At 46.1% G+C, this 26,858-nt stretch overlaps 17 non-coding genes and 2 pseudogenes across 17 annotated transcripts; all 19 read left to right on the top strand.

The window, feature by feature from the left end:
- The first annotated feature begins 3,273 nt into the window (after positions 1-3,273).
- Positions 3,274-3,478, top strand: LOC142281166 (U2 spliceosomal RNA; annotated as a pseudogene).
- Positions 3,479-4,595: 1,117 nt separating this feature from the next.
- Positions 4,596-4,786, top strand: LOC142281079 (U2 spliceosomal RNA). The gene has a single exon (XR_012743224.1). It is a non-coding gene; the product is annotated as a U2 spliceosomal RNA (small nuclear RNA).
- Positions 4,787-5,903: 1,117 nt separating this feature from the next.
- Positions 5,904-6,045, top strand: LOC142281175 (U2 spliceosomal RNA; annotated as a pseudogene).
- A 701-nt stretch (positions 6,046-6,746) lies between these two features.
- Positions 6,747-6,939, top strand: LOC142281157 (U2 spliceosomal RNA). Its single transcript, XR_012743299.1, has one exon. It is a non-coding gene; the product is annotated as a U2 spliceosomal RNA (small nuclear RNA).
- Positions 6,940-8,056: 1,117 nt separating this feature from the next.
- On the top strand, positions 8,057-8,247 carry LOC142281076 (U2 spliceosomal RNA). The gene has a single exon (XR_012743222.1). It is a non-coding gene; the product is annotated as a U2 spliceosomal RNA (small nuclear RNA).
- Positions 8,248-9,364: 1,117 nt separating this feature from the next.
- Positions 9,365-9,555, top strand: LOC142281075 (U2 spliceosomal RNA). Its single transcript, XR_012743221.1, has one exon. It is a non-coding gene; the product is annotated as a U2 spliceosomal RNA (small nuclear RNA).
- Positions 9,556-10,672: 1,117 nt separating this feature from the next.
- On the top strand, positions 10,673-10,863 carry LOC142281074 (U2 spliceosomal RNA). Its single transcript, XR_012743220.1, has one exon. It is a non-coding gene; the product is annotated as a U2 spliceosomal RNA (small nuclear RNA).
- A 1,117-nt stretch (positions 10,864-11,980) lies between these two features.
- LOC142281073 (U2 spliceosomal RNA) lies at positions 11,981-12,171 on the top strand. Its single transcript, XR_012743219.1, has one exon. It is a non-coding gene; the product is annotated as a U2 spliceosomal RNA (small nuclear RNA).
- A 1,117-nt stretch (positions 12,172-13,288) lies between these two features.
- On the top strand, positions 13,289-13,479 carry LOC142281072 (U2 spliceosomal RNA). Its single transcript, XR_012743218.1, has one exon. It is a non-coding gene; the product is annotated as a U2 spliceosomal RNA (small nuclear RNA).
- Positions 13,480-14,596: 1,117 nt separating this feature from the next.
- On the top strand, positions 14,597-14,787 carry LOC142281071 (U2 spliceosomal RNA). Its single transcript, XR_012743217.1, has one exon. It is a non-coding gene; the product is annotated as a U2 spliceosomal RNA (small nuclear RNA).
- A 1,117-nt stretch (positions 14,788-15,904) lies between these two features.
- Positions 15,905-16,095, top strand: LOC142281070 (U2 spliceosomal RNA). Its single transcript, XR_012743216.1, has one exon. It is a non-coding gene; the product is annotated as a U2 spliceosomal RNA (small nuclear RNA).
- A 1,117-nt stretch (positions 16,096-17,212) lies between these two features.
- LOC142281069 (U2 spliceosomal RNA) lies at positions 17,213-17,403 on the top strand. The gene has a single exon (XR_012743215.1). It is a non-coding gene; the product is annotated as a U2 spliceosomal RNA (small nuclear RNA).
- Positions 17,404-18,520: 1,117 nt separating this feature from the next.
- LOC142281068 (U2 spliceosomal RNA) lies at positions 18,521-18,711 on the top strand. Its single transcript, XR_012743214.1, has one exon. It is a non-coding gene; the product is annotated as a U2 spliceosomal RNA (small nuclear RNA).
- A 1,117-nt stretch (positions 18,712-19,828) lies between these two features.
- On the top strand, positions 19,829-20,019 carry LOC142281067 (U2 spliceosomal RNA). Its single transcript, XR_012743213.1, has one exon. It is a non-coding gene; the product is annotated as a U2 spliceosomal RNA (small nuclear RNA).
- A 1,117-nt stretch (positions 20,020-21,136) lies between these two features.
- LOC142281065 (U2 spliceosomal RNA) lies at positions 21,137-21,327 on the top strand. Its single transcript, XR_012743211.1, has one exon. It is a non-coding gene; the product is annotated as a U2 spliceosomal RNA (small nuclear RNA).
- Positions 21,328-22,444: 1,117 nt separating this feature from the next.
- LOC142281064 (U2 spliceosomal RNA) lies at positions 22,445-22,635 on the top strand. The gene has a single exon (XR_012743210.1). It is a non-coding gene; the product is annotated as a U2 spliceosomal RNA (small nuclear RNA).
- A 1,117-nt stretch (positions 22,636-23,752) lies between these two features.
- Positions 23,753-23,943, top strand: LOC142281152 (U2 spliceosomal RNA). Its single transcript, XR_012743294.1, has one exon. It is a non-coding gene; the product is annotated as a U2 spliceosomal RNA (small nuclear RNA).
- Positions 23,944-25,060: 1,117 nt separating this feature from the next.
- Positions 25,061-25,251, top strand: LOC142281063 (U2 spliceosomal RNA). The gene has a single exon (XR_012743209.1). It is a non-coding gene; the product is annotated as a U2 spliceosomal RNA (small nuclear RNA).
- A 1,117-nt stretch (positions 25,252-26,368) lies between these two features.
- Positions 26,369-26,559, top strand: LOC142281062 (U2 spliceosomal RNA). The gene has a single exon (XR_012743208.1). It is a non-coding gene; the product is annotated as a U2 spliceosomal RNA (small nuclear RNA).
- Positions 26,560-26,858: the final 299 nt, after the last annotated feature.

Raw genomic sequence — 26,858 nt, 5'->3', positions numbered from 1 at the left:
AGTTATACAGTAGTGGAGGTGGGGAGATGTATCATTGCAATTATTAACTATAGAGGGTGGCGGGTTAGGATTGTTAATGTATATTGTCCTACGAGAAAAGAAGATCGTTTAGCTCTGTTAGAGAAAGTTGGTTTATTTTTGCCAGGAAAAATGCCTACTATTTTTGTTGGGGATTTTAATTGTACGACGGAAGGTACTATGGATGTAACCGGGAAAAAGCTGTTACATATCATTTCTGATTTTTCTTTCTCAGATGCCGCTGTTGTAAAGCTGGGCAATCCACCACCACCTACGTACAAGGCGGACAGAGGAGGTATAGAATCACGGATTGACCGTATGTTTTTTTCTAAAAATATTGAGTGTGTAAGGTTTAAACAGTGTGCGGTTCCTTTTTCGGACCACGAATGTTTGAAAGGTGTGTTCAGAGGGGATGGTGGACCTGTAAAGAGGGGTGCTGTATGGAAGTTAAATGTGAGATTGCTAGAGGATGCAAAAGTGATGAAAGAGTTTAAAGAAGAGTACCGAAGATGGGGGTACTACAAAAACAGGTTTGCAAGTGTGTTAGAGTGGTGGGATTGGGTTAAAGGGGAGATTAAAACTTTTTTCAGGAAATGGGGCTACAAAAAAGCTACCATGTTTCGTAATAAATTTAAAGATGTGAATACTCGGATTGATTGGTTACAAAAGTGTAGTAGGTCTGGGATTGATGTAAGTGATTCGTTGGTGGAGGCAAAAAATGAGTTGAAATGTCTGATTGAGAAAAAGGGTAAGGAAATTATCTATAGGACGAAAGTTGAACATTTGGATAAGAATGAGAAATGTACCAGATATTTCTTTAAAAAAATGAATGGGAAGAAAGTAGATATGGATGTGATTGTGGATGAGAATGATGTTCCTGTGACTGGTGAAAGTGTGATTGACGAGGTGAAAGCCTTTTACAGCAGACTGTATGGAGAGAAGTGGATTGATTCTGGTCTAATGACTGAAGTGTTGGCTAGCATGGAGTGTAGACTAGGCAAAGATGAGTGTGAGGATTTGTGTGATGAGGTGGTTCTGGATGAAGTGAGAAAGGTTGTGTTTAGTGCACAAAAGAATAAAACTCCTGGAAAGGATGGCTTGCCAATTGAACTATATGTGAAAGCATGGGAGTGTATGGGCACGGATCTGACGGAGATATGTAAGTATATGTGGGAAACTGGTATGCTGTGTGACTCTATGAAAGAAGGGGTAGTGGTACTTATCCATAAGAAGGGGGAAAAGAGTAAATTGGGGAATTGGAGGCCTATTACGCTTCTGAATTCTGATTATAAGGTTTTCAGTAAACTATTAGCTAATCGTATGCGTGAAGTGGTTGGGAAGGTTGTAAAGGATGATCAAGTGTGTGCTGTGCCTGGAAGGAGCATCAGTGATAACTTGTTGTTGTTGAGGGATGTTATTGGTGACTGTAAGACTAGAAAGCAGAAGTGCATGTTGTTGGCTCTTGATTTTGAGAAAGCGTTTGATAGGGTGTCGCATGTTTTTATGTTTGAGGTCTTGAATAGTATGGGTTTTCCTAAGAAGTTCTTGGATGGTGTGAGATGTCTGTATGGTGGTGTGACAAGTGAATTCTTAGTGAATGGATGTTTGAGTGGGAAAGTACAGATCAAGTCAGGTGTCCGTCAGGGGTGTCCAATGTCCCCTGTTTTATTTGTCAGTGTGATTGAGCCTTTGTTATGTATGATCAGGCGTGAGAAACTGATAAGAGGGATGTTAATACCTGGTAGTGGCGGTAAGAATGTGAAGGTGCTTGGCTATATGGATGATGTAGTGATAGTGAGTGAGAGTATTGCGTCTATGACTAGAGTAAAGCTGTTGTTGGATTTCTTCTGTGGCGCGTCTGCTTTTAAAGTCAACTGGAATAAATGTTGTTTTAAGTGTTTTGGTGATAGTAGTGTTAAGATGGACGGAGTGACAAGTGTGGATGGTCCAATCAAAGTGCTGGGTGTGTTGTTTAATGATGATCTGAGAGGTACGGAGAGTTGGGAAGAATGTGGATTGCGGATTGAGAGGAAACTGAATTTCTGGAGAATGCGTGATCTGACATTGAATGGTAAAGTTTTGATTATTAAGGCCGTGGTGCTGCCGATTCTCCTTTATATCTCTGGGGTCTTCCCGTCCCCATATAAAAAGATAAAAAGAGTAGAGAAACTGATTTTTACCTTTTTTTGGGGGAGCAAAATGGAAAAATTAAAAAGAGAGCATTTATACAAGGCCTGTCATTATGGGGGTTTAAACTTTCCAAATATTGAAATCTTTCTTAGTCTTCATTATATTAAGACGGTAGTAATCCTAATGGGAAAGAACAATAAAGGGGCCTACATGGTGAGGTATATGGCGGGCTGGATGCTGTATGGCTTGTGTTGGGTAAAAAGGGATGCGCGTGTGCCTGTGTCGTTCACGTGTCCAGTCTGGTACGACATGATTGAGAGGTTTATTAGAAAAAATGATTTGCTGGCTGTACCTATGAGTGAGTTCAGAGCAGCGAAGAGAGTGATGAAAAGGCTGAGAGCGAATGAGGTAGAATGTAATATTAATGATTTGAGAGGGAATGATGTGTCAGATGCATGGAAGAAACTGAGTACACCGGGTATGTCTAATAAGCAGAGGGATGTTGTGTGGTTGGCATTGCATGATATATTACCTGTGAGAGATGTGCAGAAGAGAAGGGACCTGATTAGAACGGATGTGTGTCCACGGGAGGGATGTGGTGCCCGTGAGACCGTGAGACATGTCATGTGGGACTGTGATTACGCCTATAGTGTGTGGAAATGTGTAGGAGGCCTGTGTAAGGGGCTGGCTGGTGTGAACCATATTAATTGGAGGGTGGCTATGTTTGGCATTGGTGCGTGTGGGAGTGTTAAAGAGAGGATTTTGTGGCTTATCATGGCTTGTGTGATGGAAAGCTTATGGGATGTCAGAAATTTGAGACTTTTTAAAAGGAAGGTGGTTCCTATTAACGACTGTGTAAGATTAATTCTTTCCAGACTTTATGTTATTTACCAATGGGATAAGAGTAGAGGTGGTGGTGGATTGGACGCTGAAGGCATATGGAAGGTTTTAAAGTGGCATTATTTGGTGAAGTATCAATAAGAGGTAAATTCTCTGTTTTTCAGTATTTTCTGTTTTTCTTGTGATACTTTCTTTGGATATGTACTGCAATACTTTTTGGAAAATTAAAAAAAGAATATAACCATTGTGATGAGTTTGGATAAACAGCAAAGTTGTAAACTTGATATTGTTGTTTTTAACTAACCTGAATGGTTTTAAAAAAAAAAAAAAAAAAAAATCTGTTCTTATCAGTTTAATATCTGATACGTCCCCTATCTGGGGACCATATATTAAATGGATTTTTAGAACAGGGAGATGGAAAAAGAGCTTGCTCTGTCCACTCCACGCATTGACCTGGTATTGCAGTACCTCCAGGAACGGTGCACCCCTTCTTAACCCAGTTTCCAAAAGCAGAACTCGATTCACCTGATTCATATTAGCCCGATTAGCGAATTGAAATGAATTTTTATCTAACACACTTTTTACTTGCTTTATTCATCCAAATAGCAAACTCATCACCACTCAACTTCACCAACTCTGCTATGTCCCGTGCAGTATCTTGTTGTCAGTCTAATCTAGATCATGTGTAATTGAATGGAATAGATCCCTTTTGGACAAAGTGGAGTCAGATGCTGCAGTGACCACAGGTGTGAGAGGATCTACAATTGGCATCTGGTGTTATCTCTCTGCTTCCACTCCAAATAAAGTTACCTGTTGTTACCTGAACGTCAAATACTAAGAATGGGCGGCCTATGAAAGAATTAGTACTTTCATTAAGTATACTAAACCGGCTAATTGGGAATAGACAAACTGTAAAAAGCCCTCTGAGAAAGCCCCTCTCTAACCTTTGTTAGTAAGCTTTTCTGTAGCCTGCCTGTTGATGTATTTTCGGTTTGAACAGTGCACAACATGAAGAGACGGAACGCTGGCGGCTTGTCACAATGCCCCCCGATGACATCACAATAGCGCTGCTGCCTAGAAAACAAGCTGCGCAGAAGAAGTTGTTCTTTGGGTGGGAGGGTGGGCTAGTGGAAGGAGGGGGCAATCTCTTTTTTTCCCGGGTGGTAGGGGGATGACAGGAGAAGGGAAGCGGGTGGTGAGAAAGGTACAGAGGGCAGGGTTTGGGGGCTGGGAAGGAAAGGGAAAAGATTAGGGTTTGGGGATGATGAAAGGGCTTTCTACGGGTAAGGATGGCAAAGGGTGGCAGTGACGGAAAGTCAGGCAACCTGTCCTGTCCGTCTTTTTGTATCGTGAATTGGAAAGACTGCAAGGGGGAGGGGAGTTGCTTGCGCCCTAAAGGAGGAGTTATTCAGATTCATTGCAGTGGGCGGCGGCTGCAAAACGCACCATTCTTCTTGTTTTTGCTCTGCAAAGCAGCCTTTTCAAGGGTTGGCTTGGGTGACAAAATGTCTTGTGTAGGCGTGGGTTTGTCTCCCTCTCGCTCTCTCTCCCTAAGATGTGTCCGGCATAGGCCAGGGTGCCACTCGAGGCCCAAACCAATTCTGGTTATCGCTTCTCGGCCTTTTGGCTAAGATCAAGTGTAGTATCTGTTCTTATCAGTTTAATATCTGATACGTCCCCTATCTGGGGACCATATATTAAATGGATTTTTAGAACAGGGAGATGGAAAAAGAGCTTGCTCTGTCCACTCCACGCATTGACCTGGTATTGCAGTACCTCCAGGAACGGTGCACCCCTTCTTAACCCAGTTTCCAAAAGCAGAACTCGATTCACCTGATTCATATTAGCCCGATTAGCGAATTGAAATGAATTTTTATCTAACACACTTTTTACTTGCTTTATTCATCCAAATAGCAAACTCATCACCACTCAACTTCACCAACTCTGCTATGTCCCGTGCAGTATCTTGTTGTCAGTCTAATCTAGATCATGTGTAATTGAATGGAATAGATCCCTTTTGGACAAAGTGGAGTCAGATGCTGCAGTGACCACAGGTGTGAGAGGATCTACAATTGGCATCTGGTGTTATCTCTCTGCTTCCACTCCAAATAAAGTTACCTGTTGTTACCTGAACGTCAAATACTAAGAATGGGCGGCCTATGAAAGAATTAGTACTTTCATTAAGTATACTAAACCGGCTAATTGGGAATAGACAAACTGTAAAAAGCCCTCTGAGAAAGCCCCTCTCTAACCTTTGTTAGTAAGCTTTTCTGTAGCCTGCCTGTTGATGTATTTTCGGTTTGAACAGTGCACAACATGAAGAGACGGAACACTGGCGGCTTGTCACAATGCCCCCCGATGACATCACAATAGCGCTGCTGCCTAGAAAACAAGCTGCGCAGAAGAAGTTGTTCTTTGGGTGGGAGGGTGGGCTAGTGGAAGGAGGGGGCAATCTCTTTTTTTCCCGGGTGGTAGGGGGATGACAGGAGAAGGGAAGCGGGTGGTGAGAAAGGTACAGAGGGCAGGGTTTGGGGGCTGGGAAGGAAAGGGAAAAGATTAGGGTTTGGGGATGATGAAAGGGCTTTCTACGGGTAAGGATGGCAAAGGGTGGCAGTGACGGAAAGTCAGGCAACCTGTCCTGTCCGTCTTTTTGTATCGTGAATTGGAAAGACTGCAAGGGGGAGGGGAGTTGCTTGCGCCCTAAAGGAGGAGTTATTCAGATTCATTGCAGTGGGCGGCGGCTGCAAAACGCACCATTCTTCTTGTTTTTGCTCTGCAAAGCAGCCTTTTCAAGGGTTGGCTTGGGTGACAAAATGTCTTGTGTAGGCGTGGGTTTGTCTCCCTCTCGCTCTCTCTCCCTAAGATGTGTCCGGCATAGGCCAGGGTGCCACTCGAGGCCCAAACCAATTCTGGTTATCGCTTCTCGGCCTTTTGGCTAAGATCAAGTGTAGTATCGTTCGAAAAGGTGGTTTAAGGCTCCGGCCACCTTAGTACAATGATGCAATGCACACTGGAAGGTTGCGCTTGTTAGTACTTTGGGAGGATAGTATATCCATCTAGAGGAAACCATGGCCCTACCAGGATCGAGGCTATTAGACTGAGTAAGTGTGGGGGCTATGGTGCAATGTGCCCCAGGATTGACGACCCTGGAGTGAGTCTGAGCTTGCTGGCTTTGGACCCCGGCAAGCCTTGGGCTCTGTAGCACACCGTACCTTGCCCTTTCATACTTTCTGAGCATATTGCTCTATCCCGGCCTTCTGGCTAGGAAGGGAAATTTTTATAATCATGGTCGGAGGTCCGTTCAGCTTTGGGCTGAGAAACCAACACCCGGTTGGAGGTCCGGGTCAGCTTCGGCTGAGAAACCAACACCCGGTTGGAGGTCCGGGTCAGCTTCGGCTGAGAAACCAACACCCGGTTGGAGGTCCGGGTCAGCTTCGGCTGAGAAACCAACACCCGGTTGGAGGTCCGGTTAGCCTTGGGCTGAGAAACCAACACCGGTTGACGGTCCGGGCAGTTTCGGCTGCGAAACCAACAACTAGTAGCTCTCTACTCCACTTGGGTAAGATGCCTGGGTGGACGCTGGGAGCAACGACAAGGCTCAACCAGGCTGCGGCTTGGGGGAGCACCGAAGATCCCTGACCCTTGCTGTGGCCTTCTGGCTCGGAGGGACGGGGTTGATTTTTGGGGACCCTCTCCTCACGGAGGGGTCCACACGAATCCTAGCCTTTGCACTGTTTTTGGTGTGACTTCGGTCATGCATTTTTTGCGGTGCTTTGGAAAGCTTCATTAAATCAAAAATCTGTTCTTATCAGTTTAATATCTGATACGTCCCCTATCTGGGGACCATATATTAAATGGATTTTTAGAACAGGGAGATGGAAAAAGAGCTTGCTCTGTCCACTCCACGCATTGACCTGGTATTGCAGTACCTCCAGGAACGGTGCACCCCTTCTTAACCCAGTTTCCAAAAGCAGAACTCGATTCACCTGATTCATATTAGCCCGATTAGCGAATTGAAATGAATTTTTATCTAACACACTTTTTACTTGCTTTATTCATCCAAATAGCAAACTCATCACCACTCAACTTCACCAACTCTGCTATGTCCCGTGCAGTATCTTGTTGTCAGTCTAATCTAGATCATGTGTAATTGAATGGAATAGATCCCTTTTGGACAAAGTGGAGTCAGATGCTGCAGTGACCACAGGTGTGAGAGGATCTACAATTGGCATCTGGTGTTATCTCTCTGCTTCCACTCCAAATAAAGTTACCTGTTGTTACCTGAACGTCAAATACTAAGAATGGGCGGCCTATGAAAGAATTAGTACTTTCATTAAGTATACTAAACCGGCTAATTGGGAATAGACAAACTGTAAAAAGCCCTCTGAGAAAGCCCCTCTCTAACCTTTGTTAGTAAGCTTTTCTGTAGCCTGCCTGTTGATGTATTTTCGGTTTGAACAGTGCACAACATGAAGAGACGGAACACTGGCGGCTTGTCACAATGCCCCCCGATGACATCACAATAGCGCTGCTGCCTAGAAAACAAGCTGCGCAGAAGAAGTTGTTCTTTGGGTGGGAGGGTGGGCTAGTGGAAGGAGGGGGCAATCTCTTTTTTTCCCGGGTGGTAGGGGGATGACAGGAGAAGGGAAGCGGGTGGTGAGAAAGGTACAGAGGGCAGGGTTTGGGGGCTGGGAAGGAAAGGGAAAAGATTAGGGTTTGGGGATGATGAAAGGGCTTTCTACGGGTAAGGATGGCAAAGGGTGGCAGTGACGGAAAGTCAGGCAACCTGTCCTGTCCGTCTTTTTGTATCGTGAATTGGAAAGACTGCAAGGGGGAGGGGAGTTGCTTGCGCCCTAAAGGAGGAGTTATTCAGATTCATTGCAGTGGGCGGCGGCTGCAAAACGCACCATTCTTCTTGTTTTTGCTCTGCAAAGCAGCCTTTTCAAGGGTTGGCTTGGGTGACAAAATGTCTTGTGTAGGCGTGGGTTTGTCTCCCTCTCGCTCTCTCTCCCTAAGATGTGTCCGGCATAGGCCAGGGTGCCACTCGAGGCCCAAACCAATTCTGGTTATCGCTTCTCGGCCTTTTGGCTAAGATCAAGTGTAGTATCTGTTCTTATCAGTTTAATATCTGATACGTCCCCTATCTGGGGACCATATATTAAATGGATTTTTAGAACAGGGAGATGGAAAAAGAGCTTGCTCTGTCCACTCCACGCATTGACCTGGTATTGCAGTACCTCCAGGAACGGTGCACCCCTTCTTAACCCAGTTTCCAAAAGCAGAACTCGATTCACCTGATTCATATTAGCCCGATTAGCGAATTGAAATGAATTTTTATCTAACACACTTTTTACTTGCTTTATTCATCCAAATAGCAAACTCATCACCACTCAACTTCACCAACTCTGCTATGTCCCGTGCAGTATCTTGTTGTCAGTCTAATCTAGATCATGTGTAATTGAATGGAATAGATCCCTTTTGGACAAAGTGGAGTCAGATGCTGCAGTGACCACAGGTGTGAGAGGATCTACAATTGGCATCTGGTGTTATCTCTCTGCTTCCACTCCAAATAAAGTTACCTGTTGTTACCTGAACGTCAAATACTAAGAATGGGCGGCCTATGAAAGAATTAGTACTTTCATTAAGTATACTAAACCGGCTAATTGGGAATAGACAAACTGTAAAAAGCCCTCTGAGAAAGCCCCTCTCTAACCTTTGTTAGTAAGCTTTTCTGTAGCCTGCCTGTTGATGTATTTTCGGTTTGAACAGTGCACAACATGAAGAGACGGAACACTGGCGGCTTGTCACAATGCCCCCCGATGACATCACAATAGCGCTGCTGCCTAGAAAACAAGCTGCGCAGAAGAAGTTGTTCTTTGGGTGGGAGGGTGGGCTAGTGGAAGGAGGGGGCAATCTCTTTTTTTCCCGGGTGGTAGGGGGATGACAGGAGAAGGGAAGCGGGTGGTGAGAAAGGTACAGAGGGCAGGGTTTGGGGGCTGGGAAGGAAAGGGAAAAGATTAGGGTTTGGGGATGATGAAAGGGCTTTCTACGGGTAAGGATGGCAAAGGGTGGCAGTGACGGAAAGTCAGGCAACCTGTCCTGTCCGTCTTTTTGTATCGTGAATTGGAAAGACTGCAAGGGGGAGGGGAGTTGCTTGCGCCCTAAAGGAGGAGTTATTCAGATTCATTGCAGTGGGCGGCGGCTGCAAAACGCACCATTCTTCTTGTTTTTGCTCTGCAAAGCAGCCTTTTCAAGGGTTGGCTTGGGTGACAAAATGTCTTGTGTAGGCGTGGGTTTGTCTCCCTCTCGCTCTCTCTCCCTAAGATGTGTCCGGCATAGGCCAGGGTGCCACTCGAGGCCCAAACCAATTCTGGTTATCGCTTCTCGGCCTTTTGGCTAAGATCAAGTGTAGTATCTGTTCTTATCAGTTTAATATCTGATACGTCCCCTATCTGGGGACCATATATTAAATGGATTTTTAGAACAGGGAGATGGAAAAAGAGCTTGCTCTGTCCACTCCACGCATTGACCTGGTATTGCAGTACCTCCAGGAACGGTGCACCCCTTCTTAACCCAGTTTCCAAAAGCAGAACTCGATTCACCTGATTCATATTAGCCCGATTAGCGAATTGAAATGAATTTTTATCTAACACACTTTTTACTTGCTTTATTCATCCAAATAGCAAACTCATCACCACTCAACTTCACCAACTCTGCTATGTCCCGTGCAGTATCTTGTTGTCAGTCTAATCTAGATCATGTGTAATTGAATGGAATAGATCCCTTTTGGACAAAGTGGAGTCAGATGCTGCAGTGACCACAGGTGTGAGAGGATCTACAATTGGCATCTGGTGTTATCTCTCTGCTTCCACTCCAAATAAAGTTACCTGTTGTTACCTGAACGTCAAATACTAAGAATGGGCGGCCTATGAAAGAATTAGTACTTTCATTAAGTATACTAAACCGGCTAATTGGGAATAGACAAACTGTAAAAAGCCCTCTGAGAAAGCCCCTCTCTAACCTTTGTTAGTAAGCTTTTCTGTAGCCTGCCTGTTGATGTATTTTCGGTTTGAACAGTGCACAACATGAAGAGACGGAACACTGGCGGCTTGTCACAATGCCCCCCGATGACATCACAATAGCGCTGCTGCCTAGAAAACAAGCTGCGCAGAAGAAGTTGTTCTTTGGGTGGGAGGGTGGGCTAGTGGAAGGAGGGGGCAATCTCTTTTTTTCCCGGGTGGTAGGGGGATGACAGGAGAAGGGAAGCGGGTGGTGAGAAAGGTACAGAGGGCAGGGTTTGGGGGCTGGGAAGGAAAGGGAAAAGATTAGGGTTTGGGGATGATGAAAGGGCTTTCTACGGGTAAGGATGGCAAAGGGTGGCAGTGACGGAAAGTCAGGCAACCTGTCCTGTCCGTCTTTTTGTATCGTGAATTGGAAAGACTGCAAGGGGGAGGGGAGTTGCTTGCGCCCTAAAGGAGGAGTTATTCAGATTCATTGCAGTGGGCGGCGGCTGCAAAACGCACCATTCTTCTTGTTTTTGCTCTGCAAAGCAGCCTTTTCAAGGGTTGGCTTGGGTGACAAAATGTCTTGTGTAGGCGTGGGTTTGTCTCCCTCTCGCTCTCTCTCCCTAAGATGTGTCCGGCATAGGCCAGGGTGCCACTCGAGGCCCAAACCAATTCTGGTTATCGCTTCTCGGCCTTTTGGCTAAGATCAAGTGTAGTATCTGTTCTTATCAGTTTAATATCTGATACGTCCCCTATCTGGGGACCATATATTAAATGGATTTTTAGAACAGGGAGATGGAAAAAGAGCTTGCTCTGTCCACTCCACGCATTGACCTGGTATTGCAGTACCTCCAGGAACGGTGCACCCCTTCTTAACCCAGTTTCCAAAAGCAGAACTCGATTCACCTGATTCATATTAGCCCGATTAGCGAATTGAAATGAATTTTTATCTAACACACTTTTTACTTGCTTTATTCATCCAAATAGCAAACTCATCACCACTCAACTTCACCAACTCTGCTATGTCCCGTGCAGTATCTTGTTGTCAGTCTAATCTAGATCATGTGTAATTGAATGGAATAGATCCCTTTTGGACAAAGTGGAGTCAGATGCTGCAGTGACCACAGGTGTGAGAGGATCTACAATTGGCATCTGGTGTTATCTCTCTGCTTCCACTCCAAATAAAGTTACCTGTTGTTACCTGAACGTCAAATACTAAGAATGGGCGGCCTATGAAAGAATTAGTACTTTCATTAAGTATACTAAACCGGCTAATTGGGAATAGACAAACTGTAAAAAGCCCTCTGAGAAAGCCCCTCTCTAACCTTTGTTAGTAAGCTTTTCTGTAGCCTGCCTGTTGATGTATTTTCGGTTTGAACAGTGCACAACATGAAGAGACGGAACACTGGCGGCTTGTCACAATGCCCCCCGATGACATCACAATAGCGCTGCTGCCTAGAAAACAAGCTGCGCAGAAGAAGTTGTTCTTTGGGTGGGAGGGTGGGCTAGTGGAAGGAGGGGGCAATCTCTTTTTTTCCCGGGTGGTAGGGGGATGACAGGAGAAGGGAAGCGGGTGGTGAGAAAGGTACAGAGGGCAGGGTTTGGGGGCTGGGAAGGAAAGGGAAAAGATTAGGGTTTGGGGATGATGAAAGGGCTTTCTACGGGTAAGGATGGCAAAGGGTGGCAGTGACGGAAAGTCAGGCAACCTGTCCTGTCCGTCTTTTTGTATCGTGAATTGGAAAGACTGCAAGGGGGAGGGGAGTTGCTTGCGCCCTAAAGGAGGAGTTATTCAGATTCATTGCAGTGGGCGGCGGCTGCAAAACGCACCATTCTTCTTGTTTTTGCTCTGCAAAGCAGCCTTTTCAAGGGTTGGCTTGGGTGACAAAATGTCTTGTGTAGGCGTGGGTTTGTCTCCCTCTCGCTCTCTCTCCCTAAGATGTGTCCGGCATAGGCCAGGGTGCCACTCGAGGCCCAAACCAATTCTGGTTATCGCTTCTCGGCCTTTTGGCTAAGATCAAGTGTAGTATCTGTTCTTATCAGTTTAATATCTGATACGTCCCCTATCTGGGGACCATATATTAAATGGATTTTTAGAACAGGGAGATGGAAAAAGAGCTTGCTCTGTCCACTCCACGCATTGACCTGGTATTGCAGTACCTCCAGGAACGGTGCACCCCTTCTTAACCCAGTTTCCAAAAGCAGAACTCGATTCACCTGATTCATATTAGCCCGATTAGCGAATTGAAATGAATTTTTATCTAACACACTTTTTACTTGCTTTATTCATCCAAATAGCAAACTCATCACCACTCAACTTCACCAACTCTGCTATGTCCCGTGCAGTATCTTGTTGTCAGTCTAATCTAGATCATGTGTAATTGAATGGAATAGATCCCTTTTGGACAAAGTGGAGTCAGATGCTGCAGTGACCACAGGTGTGAGAGGATCTACAATTGGCATCTGGTGTTATCTCTCTGCTTCCACTCCAAATAAAGTTACCTGTTGTTACCTGAACGTCAAATACTAAGAATGGGCGGCCTATGAAAGAATTAGTACTTTCATTAAGTATACTAAACCGGCTAATTGGGAATAGACAAACTGTAAAAAGCCCTCTGAGAAAGCCCCTCTCTAACCTTTGTTAGTAAGCTTTTCTGTAGCCTGCCTGTTGATGTATTTTCGGTTTGAACAGTGCACAACATGAAGAGACGGAACACTGGCGGCTTGTCACAATGCCCCCCGATGACATCACAATAGCGCTGCTGCCTAGAAAACAAGCTGCGCAGAAGAAGTTGTTCTTTGGGTGGGAGGGTGGGCTAGTGGAAGGAGGGGGCAATCTCTTTTTTTCCCGGGTGGTAGGGGGATGACAGGAGAAGGGAAGCGGGTGGTGAGAAAGGTACAGAGGGCAGGGTTTGGGGGCTGGGAAGGAAAGGGAAAAGATTAGGGTTTGGGGATGATGAAAGGGCTTTCTACGGGTAAGGATGGCAAAGGGTGGCAGTGACGGAAAGTCAGGCAACCTGTCCTGTCCGTCTTTTTGTATCGTGAATTGGAAAGACTGCAAGGGGGAGGGGAGTTGCTTGCGCCCTAAAGGAGGAGTTATTCAGATTCATTGCAGTGGGCGGCGGCTGCAAAACGCACCATTCTTCTTGTTTTTGCTCTGCAAAGCAGCCTTTTCAAGGGTTGGCTTGGGTGACAAAATGTCTTGTGTAGGCGTGGGTTTGTCTCCCTCTCGCTCTCTCTCCCTAAGATGTGTCCGGCATAGGCCAGGGTGCCACTCGAGGCCCAAACCAATTCTGGTTATCGCTTCTCGGCCTTTTGGCTAAGATCAAGTGTAGTATCTGTTCTTATCAGTTTAATATCTGATACGTCCCCTATCTGGGGACCATATATTAAATGGATTTTTAGAACAGGGAGATGGAAAAAGAGCTTGCTCTGTCCACTCCACGCATTGACCTGGTATTGCAGTACCTCCAGGAACGGTGCACCCCTTCTTAACCCAGTTTCCAAAAGCAGAACTCGATTCACCTGATTCATATTAGCCCGATTAGCGAATTGAAATGAATTTTTATCTAACACACTTTTTACTTGCTTTATTCATCCAAATAGCAAACTCATCACCACTCAACTTCACCAACTCTGCTATGTCCCGTGCAGTATCTTGTTGTCAGTCTAATCTAGATCATGTGTAATTGAATGGAATAGATCCCTTTTGGACAAAGTGGAGTCAGATGCTGCAGTGACCACAGGTGTGAGAGGATCTACAATTGGCATCTGGTGTTATCTCTCTGCTTCCACTCCAAATAAAGTTACCTGTTGTTACCTGAACGTCAAATACTAAGAATGGGCGGCCTATGAAAGAATTAGTACTTTCATTAAGTATACTAAACCGGCTAATTGGGAATAGACAAACTGTAAAAAGCCCTCTGAGAAAGCCCCTCTCTAACCTTTGTTAGTAAGCTTTTCTGTAGCCTGCCTGTTGATGTATTTTCGGTTTGAACAGTGCACAACATGAAGAGACGGAACACTGGCGGCTTGTCACAATGCCCCCCGATGACATCACAATAGCGCTGCTGCCTAGAAAACAAGCTGCGCAGAAGAAGTTGTTCTTTGGGTGGGAGGGTGGGCTAGTGGAAGGAGGGGGCAATCTCTTTTTTTCCCGGGTGGTAGGGGGATGACAGGAGAAGGGAAGCGGGTGGTGAGAAAGGTACAGAGGGCAGGGTTTGGGGGCTGGGAAGGAAAGGGAAAAGATTAGGGTTTGGGGATGATGAAAGGGCTTTCTACGGGTAAGGATGGCAAAGGGTGGCAGTGACGGAAAGTCAGGCAACCTGTCCTGTCCGTCTTTTTGTATCGTGAATTGGAAAGACTGCAAGGGGGAGGGGAGTTGCTTGCGCCCTAAAGGAGGAGTTATTCAGATTCATTGCAGTGGGCGGCGGCTGCAAAACGCACCATTCTTCTTGTTTTTGCTCTGCAAAGCAGCCTTTTCAAGGGTTGGCTTGGGTGACAAAATGTCTTGTGTAGGCGTGGGTTTGTCTCCCTCTCGCTCTCTCTCCCTAAGATGTGTCCGGCATAGGCCAGGGTGCCACTCGAGGCCCAAACCAATTCTGGTTATCGCTTCTCGGCCTTTTGGCTAAGATCAAGTGTAGTATCTGTTCTTATCAGTTTAATATCTGATACGTCCCCTATCTGGGGACCATATATTAAATGGATTTTTAGAACAGGGAGATGGAAAAAGAGCTTGCTCTGTCCACTCCACGCATTGACCTGGTATTGCAGTACCTCCAGGAACGGTGCACCCCTTCTTAACCCAGTTTCCAAAAGCAGAACTCGATTCACCTGATTCATATTAGCCCGATTAGCGAATTGAAATGAATTTTTATCTAACACACTTTTTACTTGCTTTATTCATCCAAATAGCAAACTCATCACCACTCAACTTCACCAACTCTGCTATGTCCCGTGCAGTATCTTGTTGTCAGTCTAATCTAGATCATGTGTAATTGAATGGAATAGATCCCTTTTGGACAAAGTGGAGTCAGATGCTGCAGTGACCACAGGTGTGAGAGGATCTACAATTGGCATCTGGTGTTATCTCTCTGCTTCCACTCCAAATAAAGTTACCTGTTGTTACCTGAACGTCAAATACTAAGAATGGGCGGCCTATGAAAGAATTAGTACTTTCATTAAGTATACTAAACCGGCTAATTGGGAATAGACAAACTGTAAAAAGCCCTCTGAGAAAGCCCCTCTCTAACCTTTGTTAGTAAGCTTTTCTGTAGCCTGCCTGTTGATGTATTTTCGGTTTGAACAGTGCACAACATGAAGAGACGGAACACTGGCGGCTTGTCACAATGCCCCCCGATGACATCACAATAGCGCTGCTGCCTAGAAAACAAGCTGCGCAGAAGAAGTTGTTCTTTGGGTGGGAGGGTGGGCTAGTGGAAGGAGGGGGCAATCTCTTTTTTTCCCGGGTGGTAGGGGGATGACAGGAGAAGGGAAGCGGGTGGTGAGAAAGGTACAGAGGGCAGGGTTTGGGGGCTGGGAAGGAAAGGGAAAAGATTAGGGTTTGGGGATGATGAAAGGGCTTTCTACGGGTAAGGATGGCAAAGGGTGGCAGTGACGGAAAGTCAGGCAACCTGTCCTGTCCGTCTTTTTGTATCGTGAATTGGAAAGACTGCAAGGGGGAGGGGAGTTGCTTGCGCCCTAAAGGAGGAGTTATTCAGATTCATTGCAGTGGGCGGCGGCTGCAAAACGCACCATTCTTCTTGTTTTTGCTCTGCAAAGCAGCCTTTTCAAGGGTTGGCTTGGGTGACAAAATGTCTTGTGTAGGCGTGGGTTTGTCTCCCTCTCGCTCTCTCTCCCTAAGATGTGTCCGGCATAGGCCAGGGTGCCACTCGAGGCCCAAACCAATTCTGGTTATCGCTTCTCGGCCTTTTGGCTAAGATCAAGTGTAGTATCTGTTCTTATCAGTTTAATATCTGATACGTCCCCTATCTGGGGACCATATATTAAATGGATTTTTAGAACAGGGAGATGGAAAAAGAGCTTGCTCTGTCCACTCCACGCATTGACCTGGTATTGCAGTACCTCCAGGAACGGTGCACCCCTTCTTAACCCAGTTTCCAAAAGCAGAACTCGATTCACCTGATTCATATTAGCCCGATTAGCGAATTGAAATGAATTTTTATCTAACACACTTTTTACTTGCTTTATTCATCCAAATAGCAAACTCATCACCACTCAACTTCACCAACTCTGCTATGTCCCGTGCAGTATCTTGTTGTCAGTCTAATCTAGATCATGTGTAATTGAATGGAATAGATCCCTTTTGGACAAAGTGGAGTCAGATGCTGCAGTGACCACAGGTGTGAGAGGATCTACAATTGGCATCTGGTGTTATCTCTCTGCTTCCACTCCAAATAAAGTTACCTGTTGTTACCTGAACGTCAAATACTAAGAATGGGCGGCCTATGAAAGAATTAGTACTTTCATTAAGTATACTAAACCGGCTAATTGGGAATAGACAAACTGTAAAAAGCCCTCTGAGAAAGCCCCTCTCTAACCTTTGTTAGTAAGCTTTTCTGTAGCCTGCCTGTTGATGTATTTTCGGTTTGAACAGTGCACAACATGAAGAGACGGAACACTGGCGGCTTGTCACAATGCCCCCCGATGACATCACAATAGCGCTGCTGCCTAGAAAACAAGCTGCGCAGAAGAAGTTGTTCTTTGGGTGGGAGGGTGGGCTAGTGGAAGGAGGGGGCAATCTCTTTTTTTCCCGGGTGGTAGGGGGATGACAGGAGAAGGGAAGCGGGTGGTGAGAAAGGTACAGAGGGCAGGGTTTGGGGGCTGGGAAGGAAAGGGAAAAGATTAGGGTTTGGGGATGATGAAAGGGCTTTCTACGGGTAAGGATGGCAAAGGGTGGCAGTGACGGAAAGTCAGGCAACCTGTCCTGTCCGTCTTTTTGTATCGTGAATTGGAAAGACTGCAAGGGGGAGGGGAGTTGCTTGCGCCCTAAAGGAGGAGTTATTCAGATTCATTGCAGTGGGCGGCGGCTGCAAAACGCACCATTCTTCTTGTTTTTGCTCTGCAAAGCAGCCTTTTCAAGGGTTGGCTTGGGTGACAAAATGTCTTGTGTAGGCGTGGGTTTGTCTCCCTCTCGCTCTCTCTCCCTAAGATGTGTCCGGCATAGGCCAGGGTGCCACTCGAGGCCCAAACCAATTCTGGTTATCGCTTCTCGGCCTTTTGGCTAAGATCAAGTGTAGTATCTGTTCTTATCAGTTTAATATCTGATACGTCCCCTATCTGGGGACCATATATTAAATGGATTTTTAGAACAGGGAGATGGAAAAAGAGCTTGCTCTGTCCACTCCACGCATTGACCTGGTATTGCAGTACCTCCAGGAACGGTGCACCCCTTCTTAACCCAGTTTCCAAAAGCAGAACTCGATTCACCTGATTCATATTAGCCCGATTAGCGAATTGAAATGAATTTTTATCTAACACACTTTTTACTTGCTTTATTCATCCAAATAGCAAACTCATCACCACTCAACTTCACCAACTCTGCTATGTCCCGTGCAGTATCTTGTTGTCAGTCTAATCTAGATCATGTGTAATTGAATGGAATAGATCCCTTTTGGACAAAGTGGAGTCAGATGCTGCAGTGACCACAGGTGTGAGAGGATCTACAATTGGCATCTGGTGTTATCTCTCTGCTTCCACTCCAAATAAAGTTACCTGTTGTTACCTGAACGTCAAATACTAAGAATGGGCGGCCTATGAAAGAATTAGTACTTTCATTAAGTATACTAAACCGGCTAATTGGGAATAGACAAACTGTAAAAAGCCCTCTGAGAAAGCCCCTCTCTAACCTTTGTTAGTAAGCTTTTCTGTAGCCTGCCTGTTGATGTATTTTCGGTTTGAACAGTGCACAACATGAAGAGACGGAACACTGGCGGCTTGTCACAATGCCCCCCGATGACATCACAATAGCGCTGCTGCCTAGAAAACAAGCTGCGCAGAAGAAGTTGTTCTTTGGGTGGGAGGGTGGGCTAGTGGAAGGAGGGGGCAATCTCTTTTTTTCCCGGGTGGTAGGGGGATGACAGGAGAAGGGAAGCGGGTGGTGAGAAAGGTACAGAGGGCAGGGTTTGGGGGCTGGGAAGGAAAGGGAAAAGATTAGGGTTTGGGGATGATGAAAGGGCTTTCTACGGGTAAGGATGGCAAAGGGTGGCAGTGACGGAAAGTCAGGCAACCTGTCCTGTCCGTCTTTTTGTATCGTGAATTGGAAAGACTGCAAGGGGGAGGGGAGTTGCTTGCGCCCTAAAGGAGGAGTTATTCAGATTCATTGCAGTGGGCGGCGGCTGCAAAACGCACCATTCTTCTTGTTTTTGCTCTGCAAAGCAGCCTTTTCAAGGGTTGGCTTGGGTGACAAAATGTCTTGTGTAGGCGTGGGTTTGTCTCCCTCTCGCTCTCTCTCCCTAAGATGTGTCCGGCATAGGCCAGGGTGCCACTCGAGGCCCAAACCAATTCTGGTTATCGCTTCTCGGCCTTTTGGCTAAGATCAAGTGTAGTATCTGTTCTTATCAGTTTAATATCTGATACGTCCCCTATCTGGGGACCATATATTAAATGGATTTTTAGAACAGGGAGATGGAAAAAGAGCTTGCTCTGTCCACTCCACGCATTGACCTGGTATTGCAGTACCTCCAGGAACGGTGCACCCCTTCTTAACCCAGTTTCCAAAAGCAGAACTCGATTCACCTGATTCATATTAGCCCGATTAGCGAATTGAAATGAATTTTTATCTAACACACTTTTTACTTGCTTTATTCATCCAAATAGCAAACTCATCACCACTCAACTTCACCAACTCTGCTATGTCCCGTGCAGTATCTTGTTGTCAGTCTAATCTAGATCATGTGTAATTGAATGGAATAGATCCCTTTTGGACAAAGTGGAGTCAGATGCTGCAGTGACCACAGGTGTGAGAGGATCTACAATTGGCATCTGGTGTTATCTCTCTGCTTCCACTCCAAATAAAGTTACCTGTTGTTACCTGAACGTCAAATACTAAGAATGGGCGGCCTATGAAAGAATTAGTACTTTCATTAAGTATACTAAACCGGCTAATTGGGAATAGACAAACTGTAAAAAGCCCTCTGAGAAAGCCCCTCTCTAACCTTTGTTAGTAAGCTTTTCTGTAGCCTGCCTGTTGATGTATTTTCGGTTTGAACAGTGCACAACATGAAGAGACGGAACACTGGCGGCTTGTCACAATGCCCCCCGATGACATCACAATAGCGCTGCTGCCTAGAAAACAAGCTGCGCAGAAGAAGTTGTTCTTTGGGTGGGAGGGTGGGCTAGTGGAAGGAGGGGGCAATCTCTTTTTTTCCCGGGTGGTAGGGGGATGACAGGAGAAGGGAAGCGGGTGGTGAGAAAGGTACAGAGGGCAGGGTTTGGGGGCTGGGAAGGAAAGGGAAAAGATTAGGGTTTGGGGATGATGAAAGGGCTTTCTACGGGTAAGGATGGCAAAGGGTGGCAGTGACGGAAAGTCAGGCAACCTGTCCTGTCCGTCTTTTTGTATCGTGAATTGGAAAGACTGCAAGGGGGAGGGGAGTTGCTTGCGCCCTAAAGGAGGAGTTATTCAGATTCATTGCAGTGGGCGGCGGCTGCAAAACGCACCATTCTTCTTGTTTTTGCTCTGCAAAGCAGCCTTTTCAAGGGTTGGCTTGGGTGACAAAATGTCTTGTGTAGGCGTGGGTTTGTCTCCCTCTCGCTCTCTCTCCCTAAGATGTGTCCGGCATAGGCCAGGGTGCCACTCGAGGCCCAAACCAATTCTGGTTATCGCTTCTCGGCCTTTTGGCTAAGATCAAGTGTAGTATCTGTTCTTATCAGTTTAATATCTGATACGTCCCCTATCTGGGGACCATATATTAAATGGATTTTTAGAACAGGGAGATGGAAAAAGAGCTTGCTCTGTCCACTCCACGCATTGACCTGGTATTGCAGTACCTCCAGGAACGGTGCACCCCTTCTTAACCCAGTTTCCAAAAGCAGAACTCGATTCACCTGATTCATATTAGCCCGATTAGCGAATTGAAATGAATTTTTATCTAACACACTTTTTACTTGCTTTATTCATCCAAATAGCAAACTCATCACCACTCAACTTCACCAACTCTGCTATGTCCCGTGCAGTATCTTGTTGTCAGTCTAATCTAGATCATGTGTAATTGAATGGAATAGATCCCTTTTGGACAAAGTGGAGTCAGATGCTGCAGTGACCACAGGTGTGAGAGGATCTACAATTGGCATCTGGTGTTATCTCTCTGCTTCCACTCCAAATAAAGTTACCTGTTGTTACCTGAACGTCAAATACTAAGAATGGGCGGCCTATGAAAGAATTAGTACTTTCATTAAGTATACTAAACCGGCTAATTGGGAATAGACAAACTGTAAAAAGCCCTCTGAGAAAGCCCCTCTCTAACCTTTGTTAGTAAGCTTTTCTGTAGCCTGCCTGTTGATGTATTTTCGGTTTGAACAGTGCACAACATGAAGAGACGGAACACTGGCGGCTTGTCACAATGCCCCCCGATGACATCACAATAGCGCTGCTGCCTAGAAAACAAGCTGCGCAGAAGAAGTTGTTCTTTGGGTGGGAGGGTGGGCTAGTGGAAGGAGGGGGCAATCTCTTTTTTTCCCGGGTGGTAGGGGGATGACAGGAGAAGGGAAGCGGGTGGTGAGAAAGGTACAGAGGGCAGGGTTTGGGGGCTGGGAAGGAAAGGGAAAAGATTAGGGTTTGGGGATGATGAAAGGGCTTTCTACGGGTAAGGATGGCAAAGGGTGGCAGTGACGGAAAGTCAGGCAACCTGTCCTGTCCGTCTTTTTGTATCGTGAATTGGAAAGACTGCAAGGGGGAGGGGAGTTGCTTGCGCCCTAAAGGAGGAGTTATTCAGATTCATTGCAGTGGGCGGCGGCTGCAAAACGCACCATTCTTCTTGTTTTTGCTCTGCAAAGCAGCCTTTTCAAGGGTTGGCTTGGGTGACAAAATGTCTTGTGTAGGCGTGGGTTTGTCTCCCTCTCGCTCTCTCTCCCTAAGATGTGTCCGGCATAGGCCAGGGTGCCACTCGAGGCCCAAACCAATTCTGGTTATCGCTTCTCGGCCTTTTGGCTAAGATCAAGTGTAGTATCTGTTCTTATCAGTTTAATATCTGATACGTCCCCTATCTGGGGACCATATATTAAATGGATTTTTAGAACAGGGAGATGGAAAAAGAGCTTGCTCTGTCCACTCCACGCATTGACCTGGTATTGCAGTACCTCCAGGAACGGTGCACCCCTTCTTAACCCAGTTTCCAAAAGCAGAACTCGATTCACCTGATTCATATTAGCCCGATTAGCGAATTGAAATGAATTTTTATCTAACACACTTTTTACTTGCTTTATTCATCCAAATAGCAAACTCATCACCACTCAACTTCACCAACTCTGCTATGTCCCGTGCAGTATCTTGTTGTCAGTCTAATCTAGATCATGTGTAATTGAATGGAATAGATCCCTTTTGGACAAAGTGGAGTCAGATGCTGCAGTGACCACAGGTGTGAGAGGATCTACAATTGGCATCTGGTGTTATCTCTCTGCTTCCACTCCAAATAAAGTTACCTGTTGTTACCTGAACGTCAAATACTAAGAATGGGCGGCCTATGAAAGAATTAGTACTTTCATTAAGTATACTAAACCGGCTAATTGGGAATAGACAAACTGTAAAAAGCCCTCTGAGAAAGCCCCTCTCTAACCTTTGTTAGTAAGCTTTTCTGTAGCCTGCCTGTTGATGTATTTTCGGTTTGAACAGTGCACAACATGAAGAGACGGAACACTGGCGGCTTGTCACAATGCCCCCCGATGACATCACAATAGCGCTGCTGCCTAGAAAACAAGCTGCGCAGAAGAAGTTGTTCTTTGGGTGGGAGGGTGGGCTAGTGGAAGGAGGGGGCAATCTCTTTTTTTCCCGGGTGGTAGGGGGATGACAGGAGAAGGGAAGCGGGTGGTGAGAAAGGTACAGAGGGCAGGGTTTGGGGGCTGGGAAGGAAAGGGAAAAGATTAGGGTTTGGGGATGATGAAAGGGCTTTCTACGGGTAAGGATGGCAAAGGGTGGCAGTGACGGAAAGTCAGGCAACCTGTCCTGTCCGTCTTTTTGTATCGTGAATTGGAAAGACTGCAAGGGGGAGGGGAGTTGCTTGCGCCCTAAAGGAGGAGTTATTCAGATTCATTGCAGTGGGCGGCGGCTGCAAAACGCACCATTCTTCTTGTTTTTGCTCTGCAAAGCAGCCTTTTCAAGGGTTGGCTTGGGTGACAAAATGTCTTGTGTAGGCGTGGGTTTGTCTCCCTCTCGCTCTCTCTCCCTAAGATGTGTCCGGCATAGGCCAGGGTGCCACTCGAGGCCCAAACCAATTCTGGTTATCGCTTCTCGGCCTTTTGGCTAAGATCAAGTGTAGTATCTGTTCTTATCAGTTTAATATCTGATACGTCCCCTATCTGGGGACCATATATTAAATGGATTTTTAGAACAGGGAGATGGAAAAAGAGCTTGCTCTGTCCACTCCACGCATTGACCTGGTATTGCAGTACCTCCAGGAACGGTGCACCCCTTCTTAACCCAGTTTCCAAAAGCAGAACTCGATTCACCTGATTCATATTAGCCCGATTAGCGAATTGAAATGAATTTTTATCTAACACACTTTTTACTTGCTTTATTCATCCAAATAGCAAACTCATCACCACTCAACTTCACCAACTCTGCTATGTCCCGTGCAGTATCTTGTTGTCAGTCTAATCTAGATCATGTGTAATTGAATGGAATAGATCCCTTTTGGACAAAGTGGAGTCAGATGCTGCAGTGACCACAGGTGTGAGAGGATCTACAATTGGCATCTGGTGTTATCTCTCTGCTTCCACTCCAAATAAAGTTACCTGTTGTTACCTGAACGTCAAATACTAAGAATGGGCGGCCTATGAAAGAATTAGTACTTTCATTAAGTATACTAAACCGGCTAATTGGGAATAGACAAACTGTAAAAAGCCCTCTGAGAAAGCCCCTCTCTAACCTTTGTTAGTAAGCTTTTCTGTAGCCTGCCTGTTGATGTATTTTCGGTTTGAACAGTGCACAACATGAAGAGACGGAACACTGGCGGCTTGTCACAATGCCCCCCGATGACATCACAATAGCGCTGCTGCCTAGAAAACAAGCTGCGCAGAAGAAGTTGTTCTTTGGGTGGGAGGGTGGGCTAGTGGAAGGAGGGGGCAATCTCTTTTTTTCCCGGGTGGTAGGGGGATGACAGGAGAAGGGAAGCGGGTGGTGAGAAAGGTACAGAGGGCAGGGTTTGGGGGCTGGGAAGGAAAGGGAAAAGATTAGGGTTTGGGGATGATGAAAGGGCTTTCTACGGGTAAGGATGGCAAAGGGTGGCAGTGACGGAAAGTCAGGCAACCTGTCCTGTCCGTCTTTTTGTATCGTGAATTGGAAAGACTGCAAGGGGGAGGGGAGTTGCTTGCGCCCTAAAGGAGGAGTTATTCAGATTCATTGCAGTGGGCGGCGGCTGCAAAACGCACCATTCTTCTTGTTTTTGCTCTGCAAAGCAGCCTTTTCAAGGGTTGGCTTGGGTGACAAAATGTCTTGTGTAGGCGTGGGTTTGTCTCCCTCTCGCTCTCTCTCCCTAAGATGTGTCCGGCATAGGCCAGGGTGCCACTCGAGGCCCAAACCAATTCTGGTTATCGCTTCTCGGCCTTTTGGCTAAGATCAAGTGTAGTATCTGTTCTTATCAGTTTAATATCTGATACGTCCCCTATCTGGGGACCATATATTAAATGGATTTTTAGAACAGGGAGATGGAAAAAGAGCTTGATCTGTCCACTCCACGCATTGACCTGGTATTGCAGTACCTCCAGGAACGGTGCACCCCTTCTTAACCCAGTTTCCAAAAGCAGAACTCGATTCACCTGATTCATATTAGCACGATTAGCGAATTGAAATGAATTTTTATCTAACACACTTTTTACTTGCTTTATTCATCCAAATAGCAAACTCATCACCACTCAACTTCACCAACTCTGCTATGTCCCGTGCAGTATCTTGTTGTCAGTCTAATCTAGATCATGTGTAATTGAATGGAATAGATCCCTTTTGGACAAAGTGGAGTCAGATGCTGCAGTGACCACAGGTGTGAGAGGATCTACAATTGGCATCTGGTGTTATCTCTCTGCTTCCACTCCAAATAAAGTTACCTGTTGTTACCTGAACGTCAAATACTAAGAATGGGCGGCCTATGAAAGAATTAGTACTTTCATTAAGTATACTAAACCGGCTAATTGGGAATAGACAAACTGTAAAAAGCCCTCTGAGAAAGCCCCTCTCTAACCTTTGTTAGTAAGCTTTTCTGTAGCCTGCCTGTTGATGTATTTTCGGTTTGAACAGTGCACAACATGAAGAGACGGAACACTGGCGGCTTGTCACAATGCCCCCCGATGACATCACAATAGCGCTGCTGCCTAGAAAACAAGCTGCGCAGAAGAAGTTGTTCTTTGGGTGGGAGGGTGGGCTAGTGGAAGGAGGGGGCAATCTCTTTTTTTCCCGGGTGGTAGGGGGATGACAGGAGAAGGGAAGCGGGTGGTGAGAAAGGTACAGAGGGCAGGGTTTGGGGGCTGGGAAGGAAAGGGAAAAGATTAGGGTTTGGGGATGATGAAAGGGCTTTCTACGGGTAAGGATGGCAAAGGGTGGCAGTGACGGAAAGTCAGGCAACCTGTCCTGTCCGTCTTTTTGTATCGTGAATTGGAAAGACTGCAAGGGGGAGGGGAGTTGCTTGCGCCCTAAAGGAGGAGTTATTCAGATTCATTGCAGTGGGCGGCGGCTGCAAAACGCACCATTCTTCTTGTTTTTGCTCTGCAAAGCAGCCTTTTCAAGGGTTGGCTTGGGTGACAAAATGTCTTGTGTAGGCGTGGGTTTGTCTCCCTCTCGCTCTCTCTCCCTAAGATGTGTCCGGCATAGGCCAGGGTGCCACTCGAGGCCCAAACCAATTCTGGTTATCGCTTCTCGGCCTTTTGGCTAAGATCAAGTGTAGTATCTGTTCTTATCAGTTTAATATCTGATACGTCCCCTATCTGGGGACCATATATTAAATGGATTTTTAGAACAGGGAGATGGAAAAAGAGCTTGCTCTGTCCACTCCACGCATTGACCTGGTATTGCAGTACCTCCAGGAACGGTGCACCCCTTCTTAACCCAGTTTCCAAAAGCAGAACTCGATTCACCTGATTCATATTAGCCCGATTAGCGAATTGAAATGAATTTTTATCTAACACACTTTTTACTTGCTTTATTCATCCAAATAGCAAACTCATCACCACTCAACTTCACCAACTCTGCTATGTCCCGTGCAGTATCTTGTTGTCAGTCTAATCTAGATCATGTGTAATTGAATGGAATAGATCCCTTTTGGACAAAGTGGAGTCAGATGCTGCAGTGACCACAGGTGTGAGAGGATCTACAATTGGCATCTGGTGTTATCTCTCTGCTTCCACTCCAAATAAAGTTACCTGTTGTTACCTGAACGTCAAATACTAAGAATGGGCGGCCTATGAAAGAATTAGTACTTTCATTAAGTATACTAAACCGGCTAATTGGGAATAGACAAACTGTAAAAAGCCCTCTGAGAAAGCCCCTCTCTAACCTTTGTTAGTAAGCTTTTCTGTAGCCTGCCTGTTGATGTATTTTCGGTTTGAACAGTGCACAACATGAAGAGACGGAACACTGGCGGCTTGTCACAATGCCCCCCGATGACATCACAATAGCGCTGCTGCCTAGAAAACAAGCTGCGCAGAAGAAGTTGTTCTTTGGGTGGGAGGGTGGGCTAGTGGAAGGAGGGGGCAATCTCTTTTTTTCCCGGGTGGTAGGGGGATGACAGGAGAAGGGAAGCGGGTGGTGAGAAAGGTACAGAGGGCAGGGTTTGGGGGCTGGGAAGGAAAGGGAAAAGATTAGGGTTTGGGGATGATGAAAGGGCTTTCTACGGGTAAGGATGGCAAAGGGTGGCAGTGACGGAAAGTCAGGCAACCTGTCCTGTCCGTCTTTTTGTATCGTGAATTGGAAAGACTGCAAGGGGGAGGGGAGTTGCTTGCGCCCTAAAGGAGGAGTTATTCAGATTCATTGCAGTGGGCGGCGGCTGCAAAACGCACCATTCTTCTTGTTTTTGCTCTGCAAAGCAGCCTTTTCAAGGGTTGGCTTGGGTGACAAAATGTCTTGTGTAGGCGTGGGTTTGTCTCCCTCTCGCTCTCTCTCCCTAAGATGTGTCCGGCATAGGCCAGGGTGCCACTCGAGGCCCAAACCAATTCTGGTTATCGCTTCTCGGCCTTTTGGCTAAGATCAAGTGTAGTATCTGTTCTTATCAGTTTAATATCTGATACGTCCCCTATCTGGGGACCATATATTAAATGGATTTTTAGAACAGGGAGATGGAAAAAGAGCTTGCTCTGTCCACTCCACGCATTGACCTGGTATTGCAGTACCTCCAGGAACGGTGCACCCCTTCTTAACCCAGTTTCCAAAAGCAGAACTCGATTCACCTGATTCATATTAGCCCGATTAGCGAATTGAAATGAATTTTTATCTGACACACTTTTTACTTGCTTTATTCATCCAAATAGCAAACTCATCACCACTCAACTTCACCAACTCTGCTATGTCCCGTGCAGTATCTTGTTGTCAGTCTAATCTAGATCATGTGTAATTGAATGGAATAGATCCCTTTTGGACAAAGTGGAGTCAGATGCTGCAGTGACCACAGGTGTGAGAGGATCTACAATTGGCATCTGGTGTTATCTCTCTGC

The sequence above is a fragment of the Anomaloglossus baeobatrachus genome, unplaced genomic scaffold (genome assembly GCF_048569485.1).
Source record: "Anomaloglossus baeobatrachus isolate aAnoBae1 unplaced genomic scaffold, aAnoBae1.hap1 Scaffold_467, whole genome shotgun sequence".
In the NCBI taxonomy this organism is placed as follows: domain Eukaryota; kingdom Metazoa; phylum Chordata; class Amphibia; order Anura; family Aromobatidae; genus Anomaloglossus; species Anomaloglossus baeobatrachus.
Note: the sequence above shows the minus strand (reverse complement) of the source record. Positions and strands in the feature narration are given on the sequence as shown.